This window comes from Triturus cristatus, chromosome 3_1 (assembly GCF_964204655.1).
Source record: "Triturus cristatus chromosome 3_1, aTriCri1.1, whole genome shotgun sequence".
Taxonomy (NCBI): domain Eukaryota; kingdom Metazoa; phylum Chordata; class Amphibia; order Caudata; family Salamandridae; genus Triturus; species Triturus cristatus.
The window spans coordinates 1120292692-1120311867 of record NC_140583.1 but is presented as its reverse complement, the minus strand read 5'-3'; the positions used below and the strand labels follow the sequence as shown (position 1 = coordinate 1120311867).

The following is a 19176-nucleotide window of genomic DNA, read 5'->3' as shown; positions in this document are numbered from 1 at the left end:
AAAAATTAAATTTTCTTGTCCCGACCATTTGGTGTCTGCCGTCTGTTTCCTTGGTTGTATGACTAGATATAGTTAGCAGTTGTCATTTGTATATTCCTCCCAGGTAGCCACAAGATAGAGGGCCTGGGTATTGGCAGGATGGGGGGAGAGCTGTGCACAGCCCTACTTGCACTTCAAAGACATTGTCTTAGCTCACTTACAAAGAACTTCATGCTAACCTACTGTGAGTGCAGAAAGACTAAGACCAAGACATTGAGGCAGGCAATTCCAATCACCTCTGTGGAGGATAAACCTCAGAAACGTCTACCATTTCAAAGCTAGCGCCAGGTATAAAAATAGGACCCTCAAACCCACTCTTCATTACACTCCTGGACCTGTGACTACTACAGAAGGACTGCCCTGCCGCCAAAGGACAGCCTTGTTGTTTGAGGCCTGCCCCGCTGTCTGATAAGGAAGACTGGACCTACACCCTTCATCCCCAGCTGAAGTGACTCCATGGGTCAGCTGACTGACTCCTGTTCCGAGTTACGGGTCATAACAAGTTCCGGAGGCCTCTCTGCAATGGCCCAGCTGATCTGCTGCACTGAACCTGTCTGCCCCTGCACCTGGGTCTGCCTGAGCAATGTGTTAAGAAATTCTTTTTTTCACAATCACCTTGGGTGTGACTTTGTTTAGTCTGGATCGTGGCGAGAAAAACAGATTAGATAGGTAATGTCTTCTTACTTAGTGGTAATCTTCATTACTCTGAGTAATACTCTTCCTCACTACAGTCCCGTCTTTCCCTCCCTGGTAGTGGGAGAAAACTTTTGTATCATGTCTTGTACAGCTTGGTATTTCAGGAAACACTCATGTCAGGCCCTGACTATATAGGTTTGGAGCTGTTCACTTGCTGCGGAGGTAATATTGGTTGTGGCGTGAGTGATTTTTTAACTTGTACAGGTGAATGGTGTGCACAAGCCAGGGAGCTGCTCATTCATTCAGGACTGCGGCCAGGAAGGCTATGATTCGAAGTAATGAGGATTACTAGTAAATAATCGAGTCAATTGTCCTGAGTACCCGAGAATTTGGTTCTCTCATAATCACATTTCCTGCATCCTGCTTCTTTGACACCTCTAAGATCTGGCCAACTGTCCCAAATCTTTAACTGAGGTACAAACTGTTTAACTTTCCAAATTGAAGTTTTCATTCACACATGATTTGATAGATATTGACTGGCTGATAATTCATTTTAGATAGCCTTGCATTTCCTACCCCTTTTTCTCAGCAAGATATCTCATATGAAAATTAGCACATTTTCTTTTACTGACTCGCTCAGAATATCCAATATTTATTTATAATATATTCCAAGAGAATTGTGTTTTGGTCATGCCAGTCATTCTTACACTTACGTCTGGCAGGGATTCCTGTTTTCATTTCACAGTTGGTTTATATAGGAAGGCAGCTAGAGAAAGCTATTTGTTCGGTCTTTGAAGAACGCTCTTTAGTGCAAAAAAATTATATTGAAATGTAAATGAATTCCATAAGCTTATGCTAATAACTAATGCAATTCGCAAACATGTTGTGCACGAGTTTAATTTCCATGTTTTGCCACTAGCTGATGACATTTTTAGATTGGAGTCCTCAATTTGCTAGACGAGGTGAAAACATGGTGTCTGCTCAACAGAAGCCGAGTTTGCTGGCAAAAGAGAAGTTGTCATGTAAATCGTGCTGTTTATCATGCTTTTTAGGTGTTGAATTTGAATTATTGCCTATAGACGGATTTTCATAAGCAATTCATCCATAAATTGCCTAGTTATAGCTACAAAGTGACAGACTTGGTCTACATGGAGATGTTGTCTCTTTCCTCCATAAACTGGCTCGGCTTCGATTCATAGGTTGTCATATAACTTTTTACCAGCAAGTGGCAGCTTGCAAGCATTTCACGTATAGCCAGGCCCTTTTGCACAACTAACTGAGCAGTACTGCACCACTAGCCCTGCATTTGTGATAGGTGGCCACAGAGAATACATAAAATGGCCTACAGATCATGAGTGTAAACAACCATTCCAAAAGTATATGGCGAGGAAAATGAATTTAAAGGCCATTTTATGCATCCTCCATCATGGTGTTTTATTGTCCTTAATTGTACCCCTTATATTTCTGTTTCACATTAAAATTGTGTTTCTAGAAAATAAAATATTCCCGTGTTTACCTACTGTTCTGCTGAATATTCACTCTATGAATAGCTACATTGATGTTTAGATTATTTCAATGTTTAGTCACCATTTGGGGCTTAACATATTAGTAACAAGTTCATATCAAATTTGACTAAGATTAATGAACAAAATCCCTTGTAGGAATCTCTACCTAATGCTTGCTTATCTGCCCAAGCCTCCAAGGGTGTATTGGGTTTCCCACTGTTTTGTTACCAGGTGGCCAAAGAGACATCTTATTTTCAATCATTGCCAGTGCTAGTTATGCACCTGCAACAAAGAGCGGTATGGCGTGGTATTGTAGAGGTTGGGCTAGGCCGTGCTTTATGGCAGACTTACACGCAGTGCGAAGCAGTACAGAGGAGACTTGCATACAGTGATAAACTGTTTGCAAAGGTCTCTAGCGACCTCACAGCCCTTTATTCATCACCTCGGGCTGGGCCTGGACCAGGGATTCAAGGAGGGTGTGTGTGTCATGTGGCAGAGACTGAGTGGCTTTCTACATCCATTCCAACCTTTATAAAGTTTCAGAACGACATTGTTTAGTGAGGCTGTGAGCAGCACAAATAGTCTCATAATCTTTGGCTCGGGGCAGGGTTTGGCTAGAGACCATACTTCTGGCTCCAGCACATGTTTCTGGACCCACATCCTCCCTCGCTCTCCGCCTGGGTGTGCCCCAAGGGGGTCTCCATCGTGCTTCGACTGCCTTCTGACAGGTGCCTGTTTTCAGGTGATTCAGCATGTTTTCTGCCTTCTCCGAAAGGGGGAACTTGGAAGTGAAATGTCAATTGGTCCTGTTGTATCTTTGTCTTTGCTGCGTACATCATCTGGCCAATCTCTCAATTCCTTAAACCATGAGATGTTTCTGGTGAGCGTGCAGTGAGCCCTCTGTGCTGTCATCATGGTGCCTCTCATCCCCACCATGGTCCAGACTACAGGTTTGAATGGGGTCCAGAACTTCCAGCCTGGATATCTGTCCTTGATGATGACTGATGACTTCACTTGCAGTGTCGGGCTGCGCACTCTCCTATGGAGGCTAGCTTTGCAGTTGGTGACTCCTCGCTTGGCCTGGATGGCATCAATGTCAATGTCCTCCAGATGCCACTCTGAATCAGCAGGTATGCAGTCTTGTGAAGGCCTTCAGAAAAGATGATGAGCTACAGCACAGTTGGTTGTGTTTTGTGTAGTCTGCCAGTAGGCATTCAAGAATTGGTGCATGCACATCTTTGCATCTTCGCTATGCTTCACCCATATCGGGAGGGCTTGTTTCAGAGTTCTCATGAATCTCTCTACCTCCCCATTAGCTTGTGGCCACTGCAGGGTGATCTTCTGGTGTTTGATTGCCAGGGAGTACTGAAATTCACGCCCCTGGAAGCAGGGTGCATTTTGCCATGTCACCTCATCGGTTAGCCCCAACATCGCAAAGGTCTTGTCCAGCACTGTCTTGAAATGCGTAAACACTGTAGAGGACACCACCTCAACTATCAGTGTAGGAGTCTATCATGACTACAGTGCTCTGGCCTTCAGGAAAGCTTCCAAAGTCAATGCTGATTATGGACCAGGCCTCCCAGCTCAAATTCCCTGTTGGTATTGGATCGTGTGATGGATGTCCATTGGTAACAGAGCAAGTGGCAAGTTCATACGGTCCCATCCAGTAAGGTATCCATTCCTGGGAACCACACCGTGCTGCACAGATGAGCCTTCATCTTTGCCGTTCCTTGGTATCTTATGTGCCGCAGATTGACAACTCAGCTCCAGCGATCTTTTGGTACTACAATCAGTTAGCCCCTTAGCAAGAGGCCATCCTGGCTTTTGCTGAGCTGATTTCTGAGTCTCCATACTTGCTGCCGGGCTGCTTGATCTTCAGAGGTCAGAGATGGGGACCCAGCGAGGAAATGCTGCCACTGTCACTGAGTCAGAGCTTCTCTGGCTCACACCAGATTCTCATCACATTCCGTCACTTCACAGATCTCCTGGATAGTCAGCACCCAGGGGCATGCATTGTGGACAACCATACACAGGTATTCTTCTGTTTTCTCATCTTCTACAAGGTTCAAGAGGTCATCAGTAGGGATAGGGTGGCGAGATAAGTAAACAGCTGGGAGGTTTGTGCCCGGGCAGTACACCAGCTCAGAAGTATATTCTTGTATTTGCACCACCCATCTTTTGATTCTAGGATGTGCGTGGTGGGTTGGGCCATTGAAAAGAGGAGGGAGGGACTTGTGATCTGTTATTAATTGAACTTCAGGCCACACAAGTACAGGTGGAAGTGCTGGCAGGCCCATCTGATGGCCACAGCCTCCAGTTCTATCTGTGCATACCAAGTCTCTGTTTCTGACAGACCCCTGCTGGCATATGCCACAGGTACCCACTCCTGGGGGGGGGGCATTGCTGCATGAGCACAGCACCCAGTCCCACTACGATCTGCTCTGTTTTTCTCTGGGGATATAAGTAGGCCATTGAAACTTAGTATATGCTGAATCACCTTGAAAGCTTTGTCTACATCCTGGCTCCAGTTTCATGGCATTCCTGACCTAGTGAGGAGACGCAGAGGCTCGGACAGAGTGGCTAAGTCAGGGATAAATCTTCCACAGTATGTCGCCATGCCAAGGAAACTGTGAACTTCTGTGGCGTTCTGAGGGATTGATGCCTTCCTTATTGCTGTGGCTTTCCTTGGATCAACGCATCAGCCTTCATGGGAAAATATGTTTCAAAAGAATTCTTTTGAAGCTTGATAGAACGAGCATTTGTTTTTGGTGGAGTGTTAAACCACTGTCGGACAGGCACTATTGGGTGCTCCATAGGCGAGCGTGTTATTCTTCCAGGGTGTTCAAATATGTCAGTATGTCGTCAATCAAATTGATAACCCCCAGAAGCCCTGACAGCGCTACTGTTATTGAGTTCTGGAATACTCCGCTGCAGAGGAGACACGAAAGCGGAGCCACTTGTAGCAACGGAGCCTAATGTTAGTCTAAAGAGTTATTATGTACCAGCTCTCTGGGGCAAACTCTATCTGATAATTTAAATCCATTGTTAGAGTGATATGACATTCTTGTTGGATGGCCGGGTTGTGGAGTTTCATATCTACACCTAGTCTTATGGCATCTGGTTGCTTCGGGTTGGGTGCAATCACTAGCATTGACACCCAGGGTGTGGGGCCGGTGACCTTTTAGATTGCGCCCAGATCTTAGAGTGCCTGCAACTCCCCCTTGACTTGAGGACTCTGGTGAAAAGGGACTCTACAATGCCTCAAAGCAGTGGGCTTGATAAAGCCATCTATATGTATTCTTACTTTGTCTTTGAATTTCCCCAAGCCCTGAGATAGTTGTGGGAACTGTGCCAAGATGGATGGGGCATAGGAAGTGAGCACCTGGTTAGCAAAGCACACCAGCTCTGGGTCTTCTGCAGTATGGCAGCTCAGCAGCGTGCCATTTTTTCCTTCGGTGACATGATATTTAGTCTGCGTAGCATGTCCTTCAAGAGAGACTATGACTTTGATGATTTCACAAAGGGGTAGCAGCTTGGTGCCTCCATATGTACACATTTTAACCTTGGTGGGGCCCAATTGTGGGTGCGGTGACAGGTTTTCATATTGTTTAGAGTCCATTACTGTGGCAGTTCACCCGGTGTCAATGAGCGCCCTTACGGTTGTATTGACGAACCGCAACGTGTACATTGGGGGGTGGTCTCCTCTTGCTATCAGCTCTCCCTGCAAATGCTACAACAAAAACTTCTTTGTCGTCATCTCCAGCATCAGTGAAGTGTTCATGGTACATAGGCTCTTCTTCTCTTGTGGCCTCCTCTATCAACATTTGACGTAGGGTGACTGTCATTTTACTGGAGCCACTGGTGTACGCACCTGGTCTTCCTCTGTGTCATACTGCTGCATAGTGGTTAGCTTCAGAACAAATATTTTCTTTCGCAGGGCATATCCCTGGGGTTTTATGCTCAAGGTCAAAGTTGCCACAGTCTCTACTTGATCTTGCAGGTGTGATGGGGCTAGGAGGGCCCCGTTGTCTGTGGATAACCTCGACTCCTTCGGTTTTAACATGTGGTGCCCTTGCAGGGGCTGGTGCAACAGAAGATTTGCTGAATGCTGCTTCCATTTCACTTGCTCATGAATTCAAGAGTTCGTGGGAGTGGGCTAGCACTAAGATGTCATCAAGAGGGATTCCTGGTTGTCGTAGTATTAGGCACCTGAATACCATAGATCGACACTCCTGAAAGATCTGCACCCTGATTTCCTTCTTCTGCATGTGCTTGCTAGCTTTCCCAGCTGGGCATAGACAATGTCAATTGATTCAGTGTCCAAACGCGTGGATTGCCACAGTCTGTATCTTTCAAAATTCAGGTTGATTTGTAGATTGAAATGTTTGTCAGGTGCTGTGACTGCTGTGTCAAAATCTGTGACGTTCCCAGTGTCTGGCAGTGTTTCAAACAGTTCGTAAAATTCAGCGGTGCCAAACTGAATGAGTAGGGATCTCTTCACTGCACCATCAGTCTACCGTGTGCCACAAAAGTAGTGGTTTAGGTGCACCAACTACGAACACCATCTGGGTGCAGCAGTAGCGGGATCGATGAGCTCACCGAATGAGGGAAGCATCTTCTCCGAGGCATGGGAATGCTGGCTCGGTTCGGTGGTGCCAGGATTTGGCCCTGATCCAGGTTACTGGAAAGTGTACCCCTTCCCCTTCAAGTAGTCTCATTATTAGTGGCAGTGCACCAGGTGGCACAGGGTGGGAAACAGCAGGTCCCAGCGCAGTTGAATCCAGCTGTGAGCCCAGGAAAGAGGGTGTCCTGTAAGCAGTTCCTACTTTTTTTTTACTATGCCCTCATTCCCTGCATGCAGATTGCAAACAATGAAAAATCACAGGTGCGGTTTGTACAATGATGCATCAGACAGACAAAATGTCCCTCTGTAGGATCAAAATGTGCAAACAGTTTTGTCTTCTGTGGTGCTGAAGACTGTAGGCTTTGTGGCAGGGATAGCGGGTAGGATTCAGGCACACCCGCAGTAGATGCCAGTCGCTCCCGACACCGTCCTTGTCTGTAAAGCGCACAGCACACATGCTCAATCAGGCTCCACCAGCAGGGCTGCAGTGCATTAGTTTGGCAGCGATGTGCAGCCAACGCAGAGCAGATTAGGCCGTGGCTATCTCTGAAGAGTTGCAGTGCACTACAACGTAAGGAGCACAGCCTGCAGATGACTGGGGCTACCTGGGCAGGAACTGCAGGCAAGTGGAACATCACGGGGACACTATGAGGTAGTGATGCAGCCGCAGTCGTGATGTTGCATGGGCTGTTGGCAGAGCATGATACTAGGTGTGGGCCCTCTGCTCCATCCCTCACTCAGGATGGAGGATGGGACTATGAGGAGATGACTTTGTGTGGTGTCTTAGGCACAGGCAAGGTATGTAGGGCCAAACCACCCCTCATTGCCAGTGTAGAGGCCGGGCTAGACCATACTTGGAGGCAGGCCTACATGCAGCATGGAGCAGTACAGAGGAGATATGCACACAGTGATACACTGTCGGTGAAGGCCTTGAGCGACCTCCCACCCCTTTATTTATCTCCTCGGGCTGCACCCGGCCCAGGGAGTGAAGGGGTGGGTGTGATGTGTGGTAGAGACTGAGTGGCTCTGTATAGGTATCATGCTGGCAAGACACCTCAGTAAATTAATGCATTTGCCACAGAAATCTGTGTATAATAGTTGGTCATATGTTCAAATTAAAAAATAGCTCAGGGATTCGACTTTATAAATAGATATGGGATTTGATGTGTCTATTACAGAGAATTACATGCAAGGTCTAAGTCACTGATTTCTATATTTACATTTTCTAAATAAAGCAAAGCATTGATCATGGACAAAATAAACTATAGATTGTCTACGAAGTTAGGGCCTCACAGGCTGCAGCTTTACACAGGGGAGGGAACTGCAAGTATGTGAATCCCTGAATGTGTCTTGTTGTCAGCATAGTGCATTGGGACATTTTCACTAATATTCAGTGAAACCTGCCAAGTTCCTCATCCCTGCTCAGCAAGAGCTTCCGGTACCAGAATCCAGCTAGTTCCCATTATGATCCAACAGTAGTCAGCAAAAAATTCATTCTGGCAGAGATCGGCTGAGTACAATGTAAATGACGTACAATATATCGGTTGAAAAAGAGCAAGTGCTGGAGCAGAATTACTCAGTCCTCACTGACAAGTGTGTAATCATGCCCGGGCCGCTTTTTTATGTTGTGTAATAACTGAAAGTCTCAGCTCGGATACAGTTGAGACATTGTTCACTTGACTCGGAAAGATGCATTTGTTTTCTAATTTGCATGGATGTAATTTCCAAGCACATACTGGCATTATGGGAACACGTGAGCCTCTCTGGCACTTGCCACAAAGTGTTCTTTAAACTCTGTTATGCACAGAGAGGACAAAGACTGAATATTCAAGCAGACAAAATTGTCACTCATTGTGTCGAAGCTAAGGTAGTACACATTCATCAGGAGAGTGGGGAAGCAAGAAACCCATGGCTTAATTTAATTGTGCAACCATTACCTTTACAGAAACACTCATGTCACTGGGTATACAGTATGGGTTTTAACAAACGCATTCTCTCATTCAGTTCATACCTGTTAAGAAAGCATTCAAAGGCTTTCGTCAAAATATAGGACACCGGAAGTAGCGGCTTCCTCAATTCTTTGAACAGCAAGCACTTTTTACAAGAATGAAAATTGATTCGGGTCAGTTGGAAGGATCTGGTAGATGACGCAGCCTTTTAATTTGAGGAAATCTGCTGCTTGTGCAGTAGCATCAAAGATGTTCCTGAATAAGACACAGGTGTCTTTGATTTCTGCATCTGCTTCATAATGAAGCTATTTTATTGCACCCTTTGTTCTCATCACTCACTATTTACTGAAGAATCAGTCAGAAGCACCTGGTCATGGTGGGGAGCAGTAAAAAAGCCCTTTAGTCAGGTTTCCAGTCTTCCATGCAGCAGTTGAAGTGCATTAAAAAAAGTATGGGAACTGTGATGCTGCACGCAATGTGGGTAGTGTAAGTGAGTGTTGGGGCAGGATTGAAGGTGTTGCTAAAACAACAAAATATTCAGTAACTTGTTTCGGTCTTTCACCTTCACGTGTCTACATATAAACTAATGCACAGCTTAAATGAAAAATAATTTCAAGTAAGTGGGGAAATGCCCTAACATACATTATGAAACCTCTATTAGTTAATGGACTGCAGAGGTCTCAGTAACCAGAGAGCCAAATAATTAAGTCTTGATTGGTGCAGTTGAGAGTAGTGACTGGTGTATGTTTAGTGCTATGAGGTCCAAGTATGTGACAGAAAGCACTGTAAATATGTAAGTCATTATTTTAAATATGCATTACACACAGCATAATACATGTTGCTACAAAATGAGCGAAAAGGTTTAAAGTAAAAAAAGTGACTAAAAAATAGATTATAGTAATACCCAGTCTTGATCAAAACTAAACTTACAACTGTATAGAAAATAGTCTCTCACCTGCAAATATTTAAAGAAAAAGAGTTGCAGGAGCCCGAATGCTTTCTATAGTGAGGCAAAGGCTAGAAACCACTGTACGTCATATAGATGCCCCAAGTTACACACTCCAAGATGTCCCCACGCTTTCCCAAAATTATCCTGAAATATATTCAGGAGTGTTGGATTGCCCCATAGCGGAGTATAAGTGTTAAGTGCAGGTATAGAATATTTAGTACAAATTTCCTGCCAAATCCATGCTACTTCTTTGACTATCTTGAATCTAACCCTCTTAAAGTGATTAGGATCTGTCCATTTATGTACTGATTACCTAGTGCCAGGGCCAAGTGCATGTTGATATCCAAGTGTAGACAACCAAGGTTCATACCCAGTAAGTAAGCTGTTAATATGGCAGATGAACGATGCCCAAAAGTATAACTTGAAATCCAGTAGCTTAAATCCTCCTTGTATGTCTGAAAGTTTTAAAACGTGGATATCATTACTAGCCCTTCTATAGCCCCATATAAAAATACTAATCACTCCTCTGGGCCAGAGGTCTTTAATCTGTGGGGTGTGACCCCCAGGAGGGCTGTGGAGTCCTGGGAAGGGGTTTACGCATTCTTAAGCTTCCTTTGTCCTTGCAATCCAAAATGTTTGTTTCCTTTTGGAAAAAGACAGCCCTCCTGGGACTGCTAATTTAGATTGTTCTCAGCTGCTTGCCTGTATGAAATGCAAATGTGCCTATCAGTTAATGTGTAAAGGATGCCTGGGAGCGATTATGGCTTTAATTCATCAAATCACTCCAAGCTTTGTGATGATAAAGATTTTTTTTTTTTTGTGGGAGTACAAAGAGTTAAGAACTGAGCTGGGAAGTGCTTTCTTTAAATTTGGCTGCATTTACAGCCCTTAGTACCCCTAAAGAGGTGTTGAAGGGAGAGTTATGATAAAAAGAAATGCATTACATACGCTCTGATATTACTAAAATCTACATTTTGGAAGCACCATTTTATGGTAAAACTATTTGCAGCATTCTATCTCACGCTGTGTAAAATGCAAATATAAAATAATGACTTACATATTCACAGTGCTTTCTGTCACAAGCTGTGACCACGTAGCACTACAAAAACACATCACTATTCTCTACTGCACCAATCGAGATTTAATTATGTGGCTCTCTGTTTGCACCCAGACCTCTGCAGTGCAGCTCCAAAAATGGACGCCTTCCCAGTGAAAGCGTAACAAGGATAAATGTTTTCATTTCTCCTCGTTTGTTTCCTCTTTCTATGTGTGCTGCATTCTACAGCTCACATAGAAACAGGAAAACGCCTCTTGGGATTGTTTTTGTGAAGGAAGGTGCCCCTTCCTGTACAAAAACAATCCTGCTTGTGTTGGTGCTAGGCAGCAATTTGTGCGCAAATGCCAGGGAAAAGGGCAGGAATGCACCGTGTTTCATAAATACGGTGCATTCCTGCCCTTTCACCTCGTCATAGGGCAGCATAGCAAGAAGACTTGCGGCACAGCCCTATGCCATTTTCTCATAAATTAGGCCCTTTGTTTTTACCTACACCTCTCACTGCACCCCAACACTCACTGACCTTGGGTTTGCTAAATACTGTTTAATATTATTTCCCCACCGTAAAAATTATTTGCTGTGGTAATGGGGGGCGTTTATGGCTGTCGATGATTGTCGATGATGAGAAGTACCAGGTTCTAGAAACTCCCCATAATGATAGAAGGAAGCTGATGCCATTGCCATAGTTTAGCAGTTACTGTCTTAAGAAGGGGCTCATACTTAAGCAAGATGTTATCCTCCACACAACTGCTCAACCTTATTCCTAAATACACAGCCATGTTGGTAACTCCGGTAGTCAGAGAGTGTGGTTGAAAATGAAGGATTACCTGCATTTTGGATAAATTCAGTTTATACCCGGAAAAAGCACCAAATTAATCTGAAATTAAACATCTTAAATCCTCACCAGTTTATATCAGATCTCGTGGGAAACAATTTCAATAAGTATATTTTATTGGAAGTTTATTTCACACATCAAGGATGATAGTTTGCAAATAGCAAAAGGGGATTCTCTCATCTGAAATTATGGCTTCAGAAATAGAGGAGGCTCTTGCAGTACTAGGTCAGTCACTGATGTCTTTTAGCCTCAAGCTACAGCATGTTTAGAGTAATTTGGATGCTCTACTGTACACCTGACCGCATCGCCCTAAACCCCTGAGAAGTCATACTGCCTGAAGTGGTGCTGCTTTGCGACTGATGTAGTCCATATGTTTGTGCAATGTCCAGTGCTCAAATATTTTTGGGGCAGTCAATTTCAATTAACATCCGCATATGTGGAGTCTGAATTTCAACTGACTAGTAGGGAAATTCGGTTGGGTCACAAGCCGGGCGTGGATGCCAGTTTAGGTTCAATAATCTAGTTTATAACTGTTAGTGCTTGTTAATGTATTGCCAGAGTCTGGATTAAGCATTTCCGACGGAAGGTGACTGAGTGGTGGGCGATGTTGCGTCAAATCTATGAGTGTCTACTAGCAGTTGCTAAGGCTAGGGGTCCTCGATCTATTAAAAAGTTGAAAAAGATTTGGTACAGCTTGCATTGCGCATAGTTTCTGAATCTTTATTGTTATAATTGGATTCAGTATAGTGCTATCTTTCCCTCTCTATTTCTATTATCTTTTTTCTCTCACTCTTTCGTGTTTTTTTCATTTTTTTTCTTTGTATCTGTATGGTGATATTTTTGAAATGTTTAACTGCATAATTGTTGTATTGCTTTAGATAATTCTGACTGAGGAGAGAATAAAATAAAAATACATCAACAAAAATTAATCCCCAGTCTGTAGACAGTGCAATTCCTTTTTTAGAACTATGCTTTAAAAGCACACATTTCACAGCTCAGCTGGTGACTTCTTTGCACTATGATTCAAAAAGATTAAATCTGTCTCATCTGGAAATTTCAAGAGGTTCCATCAATTAGAGAACATACAGGTTTACAAGCACTCTTTACATTTGCAGATTAACAAGTTGCGTGCATTTACATTTCTATCAGGCCAGCAGGCACCCTGAAAAGAAGCTATGTTTAGCTTTCTGCCCCTCCCCCGGATTCACAGCACAGAAGACTCCCTGCCTTATACTTCAACTGAAGCATTTCACATCTCTCGGAATTGACTGTTCCAGGACGGTTGTCTTTCCACAAAAATTAGGGGGAGCTGGTTTTCGTGAATTAAAAAAATATGGGCACGTTTTGCTTCTCAGCTCCCACATACTTTGACCACTACTTCTATGCACCATTACAAGCAATTCCCTTACTAACCAGGAGTTGAGATGGCAATACCGCATGACGTGAGGTAGGGCAATTTCTGTTAAATGATTTGCCATAAAAGTTTGTAAACGACCACAACCGCATATTTGAGGACATTGAAAAACTGATGCAGTAAGTAGAGACTTTTTTATTCTCGTATAGTCAAAGTGCTACTTGGTAGGGGTGTGCTGAAGTTACCATTGAGTTTCTCGCTTATAGTATGTTTGTATCTTCTCAAAAAAAGCTGAACATGCTCAGGGAAAAAGTGAGAATTACTGACGCAGGGAACACTGCCCTTTATTAGTAATCAAAACTAATACCATCAGCACAAGACATTATGGAAATTGTTATCAGCGACTATAGTGAAAACTAGTCCTGAGTATTTTGGGGCATAATGGAGTAGTCTCCTGAATGGTATTTGCTATAAGTGGTACTGGGCATACTGAAACATGGCTGTTGAACCAGGCCCTGATCAGGTTTGGACGTATGGGAAACTAGTTATGAGTGGTACTGGGCATAATTGAAACTGACAATAAGCAGTACTATTAATATTAATGGAGTATCCCAGTATCTTACAGAACCTGGGGAAATATGACATAGTATACTAACAGTTGGTTCTGTCAAGAAAAGTGCAATTGCTCCAAAGAGGTTACATTTATCCTTATCACCTAGGAAAACCAATCAATGGTATACAGTCAACATTGATTGCCACAAAGGCAATAAAACTGAGACTGACCCTGCGAGATCAAATTATGTATGCTATATTACGAATCATATATTGTGTAAGACAATACACCCTCTAATATCTTTAAGACACAAGACTGTTCCACAACATATAAGGTTACATACACAAGTACGGTATACAAGGTGCATTACATAAAACACAGTCCAAATGATAAGACGCTCAACATTTTCAACAAGCAAAAAATAACTTGACTGGGCATCCGAATGTCCTTAGTTTATATATTCAAACATATGTCCTTATTCTGTGGGTGTATATATGTCAGATACTAGGACAGAACACCTACTCATACTGAAACATAGGTATTGAAACAGGCCCTGATCGGGTGTGGAAATATAGTAAACTAGTTATGAGCCGTACTGGTCATCATTGAAACTGACAATAAGCAGTACTGGGCATAAAGAAGACAGACCCCCAGCAGTACAAGAAACAGGTCATGCATGATTCTGGGCTTAGTGGAAACTGGCTATGAGTGGTACAGGGCATAATGGAGAAAAGCCGATAGAGATACTGGTCATGCTGGAAATAGGCCACAACTGGGCATAATCGAATATGCCATAAACAACATTAGGCACAATGACTACTGAGTCCAAGTAGTAAGAGAAACTGCTCATAAGTGGTACTTCCTTTACAAACTAATGGGGTAACCCAAATGGCCAAAGGACCTGGGTATATTTTGATACATCAAATACAATGGTCTTAATGGCAGAAGTGAAAAGAATAATACAATATTAATTACCTTATCGTAATCAACATAAATTGATCATTGTGAGAGAGAGAAAATAGACCAACCACACATAGAATTTGCAAAATACATTTGCTGAGTGGTGGTGCCCTTTTTTGTACATTTTGGCTCTGGGCATAGGCTTTCTGCAGCCTATAATGTCTTGGGGAGGAGTCTCTGCAGTCTCCAACCCTTTAAAAAAACAAAAAAGGCCCTGAGGGATGGGGCCCCTAGAGCCTAATAAACCCCTGAGGAGGAGGGCCTCTTGCTCCCCCTACCCTTAAAAATACATAGGGCCCTGGGGGTGGGGTCCCCAGGGCAAAATGAGGCTTGGGAAGAAGAGATACGCAGCCCCCTTCCCTTTAAAAGCACTATAGCCCCAGGGCCTACTAAGGCTCGAGAATGGTGTTACGTGGCTCCCGCTTCCCTTAAAAAAATATTAACGTCCATAGGATGATGTGGTCTCCAGGGCCTAATAAGGCTCGAGGAGGGTGCTACGTGGCCCCCTTCACTTAAAAAAATAAACACGCCCAAGGGAGGGTGGGGTCCCAAGGGCCTAATAAGGCTCGGGGGAGGAGGACACGTGGCCTCACTCTCCTTTGGAAAAACATGAGGCCCTGATGACAACCCCCAATGCGCGTAGCCAAAAGCCTTGTGTAGCAGGGCTTGACTTTGAGTATAATAATAAAATATTCCTTATTTTTAAAAATCTAGAAATTCATTGAAAAAACAAAGGTTAAAGTAAAGTTATAGTTAGGTGTGATAAAAAGATCTGTATTTTTTTAATTAACAAAACTTAGAAATCTGTGGAAAATACAAAGATTATACTAACATTGTAGTTAGGTAAAAATGTCAGTGACAATATTAACGTCTGAACTTTTAAAAAACCAGAAATTCACCAGTTATAGTTAGCAGAGTTAACGATAACTTGTGCTCTCGCCATGTACTGCTTATGACCTTGCATATTACATCACCCATGACATGTTCTATAACATCATTTATGACATAACTGCCATCTCAAATTACAAATTTGATTACATCATTGATGACTTAATCCAATTGTGTACAGCCTGTGTCCAGCTAATGGGTGTGTTTCCAAAATTAATGTGCTTCTAATGCATCATAGGAGTGTAGAGGTGTTGAATACGTTATCAATCTTAGTTCTGAAGAGTAACTCTGTGTGCAGTTGACAGTTAATGACCATTATCCTATATGTTCCACACTAGTTTTTTGGCTCTGCAGAAAAATATTCCATCCGGCAAAGATTCTATATTGTAGATACTAAGGGGCATATGTACAAGCCCCTAACGTAATGGGAACGTCACTTTTTGTGACGTTACCGTGGTGATAGGGGCCTTGCCTTATTTCCAAGGCAGCCTTAAGCCACTTGAAGTGGCTTAACGTTTCCTTGTAATTCACAATTCGCTGTGCCAGTTTGCTATAGACTTTGGGAAAAAAACAAAACATGGCGGTTTTGACCTCCCTACTCCCCTTTTTTTCTCCAGGCAATTAAATGACCCGATTCATCGCTAGGATACCCTTGTTGGGTGATGTGTTCACTCATACAAACCCACGTAACATACCATGCTGATACAATTATAATGTACACATGCTTAACTTAATGTTCCCAATGCTTTGGGTGGAAAGAGCTGTGGAAACAGAGGTGGAATGTTGAAACAAACTATTTGCCCATGCAATATGTGAGTGGTGAACAAGTAGCCAATGACTGACACTGCAAAAAACACATGCTGGGAACTGATCCATTTACTCAAAATAGGGGTAAATTATTTTACTGCTGAATTCCTTGGTCAGAATTTTCCGTATTCTACCAGGTTATAACTGTTTATGTGTATGCAATTTGTAACACGCACAGCTACTCAAAGAGTGTCCCGGCGCGAACCTGTTGGGGAAGGTGGAAAGTACTACTAGATAGACAGAAATGTCTTTAGTCTCTTCCTGAAGAGCTTGGGGTCCTGAGTGCTCCGGGGGTCCAAGGGAAGCAAATTCCATGCCGGGGCAGCCCTAAAAGCAAGAGAGCTGCCTTGAACTCTCTTAAGACATGGGCAAGAAGCTGAATTGCTGAACACCCCTGTCTGTAAGGAACAGAAAACCTGAAGTGCTTTCTCAGATAGACAGGACCATGTCCATACAGAGCTGAGTGTGCCAGGACAAGGGATTTAAATCTAACTCTTTCTGTCACAGGCAGCCAGTGGAGATTGCGCAAGTGTTGCCTCACACTGGTCTTTATAGGGATATTAAGAAGAGTACCGGCAGCAGCATTCTGGACTACCTGCAGTAGGATCAAGAGATAGCCCCACATGCCCACATACAGGGCATTAGAATAATCCATGCATTATGATATCAAAGCACGGGTAACGGTTTCCCTTGCTGCCCCAGGGAGGAAGGGTAGAAACTTTCCAAGGGATTTAAGTGTACCGAAGCACTGACCGGCAAGCTTCTTGATCTGAGTAGAGAAGTTTAACTTCTCGTCAAACCTAACCTTAGGTTTTTGGTGGGTTGGCCCTCAGAAGTAGGCATGGGATATTCATCTGGCCAGGGCAATTTCCGGAACTGAGAGGGGAAGCTCCCAAAAAGAAGGATCTCAGGTTTCTCCTAGTTGCATTTTAACTGTGCTGAGGAAAGCCACTGGAAGACAGCCGTCAAGCAGGTTTCAGCTAGAGAAGTAGAGGAATCATTTTTCTTCCATGTGTAGAGGAGCTGGGTGTCTCAGAAATAGATTTGTGGCAAACCGGAAAGCACCACTTGTTGACCTTATCTACCAAAGCAATTTAACTTTTACAAGTGCTGGGAGAATGTTTTTTATTCTTGCAACACTTTTGATTAGGAAGATATCTGCTAATGGTTTGTTAACACTAGTGAGTGTGAATAGCATATTTTAGTATGATTCATTCACAGCTGTACATTGCCATTTGCAATTCGAACACAGTGTGCATTTATATATGTCAACATTACCAGAAATGGCTTTCAGAATTAAAGAAGAAGGCGCAATTTGCACATCACAACTTGTGAGTAAAATCTTTTTTATATAAATTAAACATAGGAAATGAAATGGCATAGGCCAATATCACTAACATTCATTTCTACTATATGATTTATGGATATATATTTGCATGAGTTCCGGGTTTCAGATGGTTAAATTTAGTTACATTTTTGTTATTGTCAGAACACGCCACCAAGGTTATCTAATAAGTACACAAATTAGTGATGGATGGAATGCTTAAATTAATCTCAGCCACTGGTAGTTACACGAGCAGCATCCCAATCCATCCTTATTTTGCACACCATGGGTTAGAAATTGAATTTTTGGTTGGCTGAGTTATGCATAGGGCTCCCTGTTTTATGGTATTTATGTTTTCGACATTTCCATCTGTATTTATCCATATTTATGTTTTGCTAATTGTTTCTGTATTTATCCATATTTATTTTGGGTTTTATGGAAAAATGAAGCTGAAATTAGTATATTTCCATATTTATTTAACTGGTAAATATGCACTCATGCTTGAATGCCTATCAGGTTTCAATGCTGTAAACACCCACAGAAGATACATCAATGTGCTTATAAGAAAATATGCACATTTCACTATTAACCTTGTGCAAATCTACTGCTGTTAAAACCTCTTTACTAAAATTCCTTTCTTTTTTTAGCACCCTCACTTATCAATCCACACAGCTATTGGCCTTGCAGTCATGGCAGACAGTATTTAGAATTACTCAAAAAGCAACCCAATTTCCGTTTTTATCCATATTTAAAAATAAACACAGACAAGAAAATAAATGTTTTCTGTCTGTATTTATCTGTAAAAAAACGTAAAAACGGAAAACAGGGAGCCTTAGTTATGCGCCCAAACCAGGCAGTAAACACCACTCTAGTCAGGTTAAGCTAGATAGACACTAAATGATAACCCTTGCTCACCTTCTGAAAGCTTGACACAAAGCAGTCAGGCTTATCTAACGAGGCAATGAGTAAATAATGTGTGTAACACACAGACAGTAACACAATGAATACACCACAAAAAGACTTCACACTGGTTTAGAAAAATAGGGAATATTTATCTGAGCACACTAAAACCAAGGTGAGAAAAATCTAATCAGTAGAGGTCAAGAGAAGAATTTTTAAAGATTAAATGCAAAACAGTGCTTAAAAGTCACTCGCGGTCAAAAGGTTACTAGAGGTCATGAGGGGCCAGTGCAAATTTAAAGTTCAGTCTGGCCACTATGGATGGCAGGCCCCACGCTGGGCTCACTGAGAAAGAATATTGGATGGAGCAAAGCGTTGATGCTGAGGGCACGATGTGTTGATCTATTCATTGAAGTCGGGTTGCTGTGCTTTTATCGATCTTGGCTGAGGTTGAGGCAATGCATCAACGTTGAGCTGGGCAGAGCATCGTCATCGGGCCATGCAGGCTGTAGAACCGCTGTTGCCGAACAGCCTCTACGTTGGCGTAAAAGGGTGAAGCGTTGGCTACAATTATTGCAGTGGTGAAAATGCATCAGTTTTGAAGGAAGCAGCTGCAGACCCCACTTCTGAGGCCCAGAATTTGGAGGGAGCACCTCAGGCAAGGGCAGTATTCACATACAGCAGAGTCCACCAGCAGAATTGCAGGAAATCTTTTGTGTCCCTGAGACTTCAGAAAACAGGATGCAAGCAAGTAAGCCCTTGGAGATAATTTGGAGAGAAGAAAGAGTTCAGGACACAG

At 43.0% G+C, this 19176-nt stretch overlaps 1 protein-coding gene across 1 annotated transcript in view; it reads right to left on the bottom strand.

The window, feature by feature from the left end:
* LOC146861608 (contactin-associated protein-like 5) overlaps nucleotides 1-19176 on the bottom strand; it is a 1183739-nt gene that overhangs the window by 731796 nt on the left and 432767 nt on the right. The gene's annotated exons all lie outside the window — the stretch shown is intronic.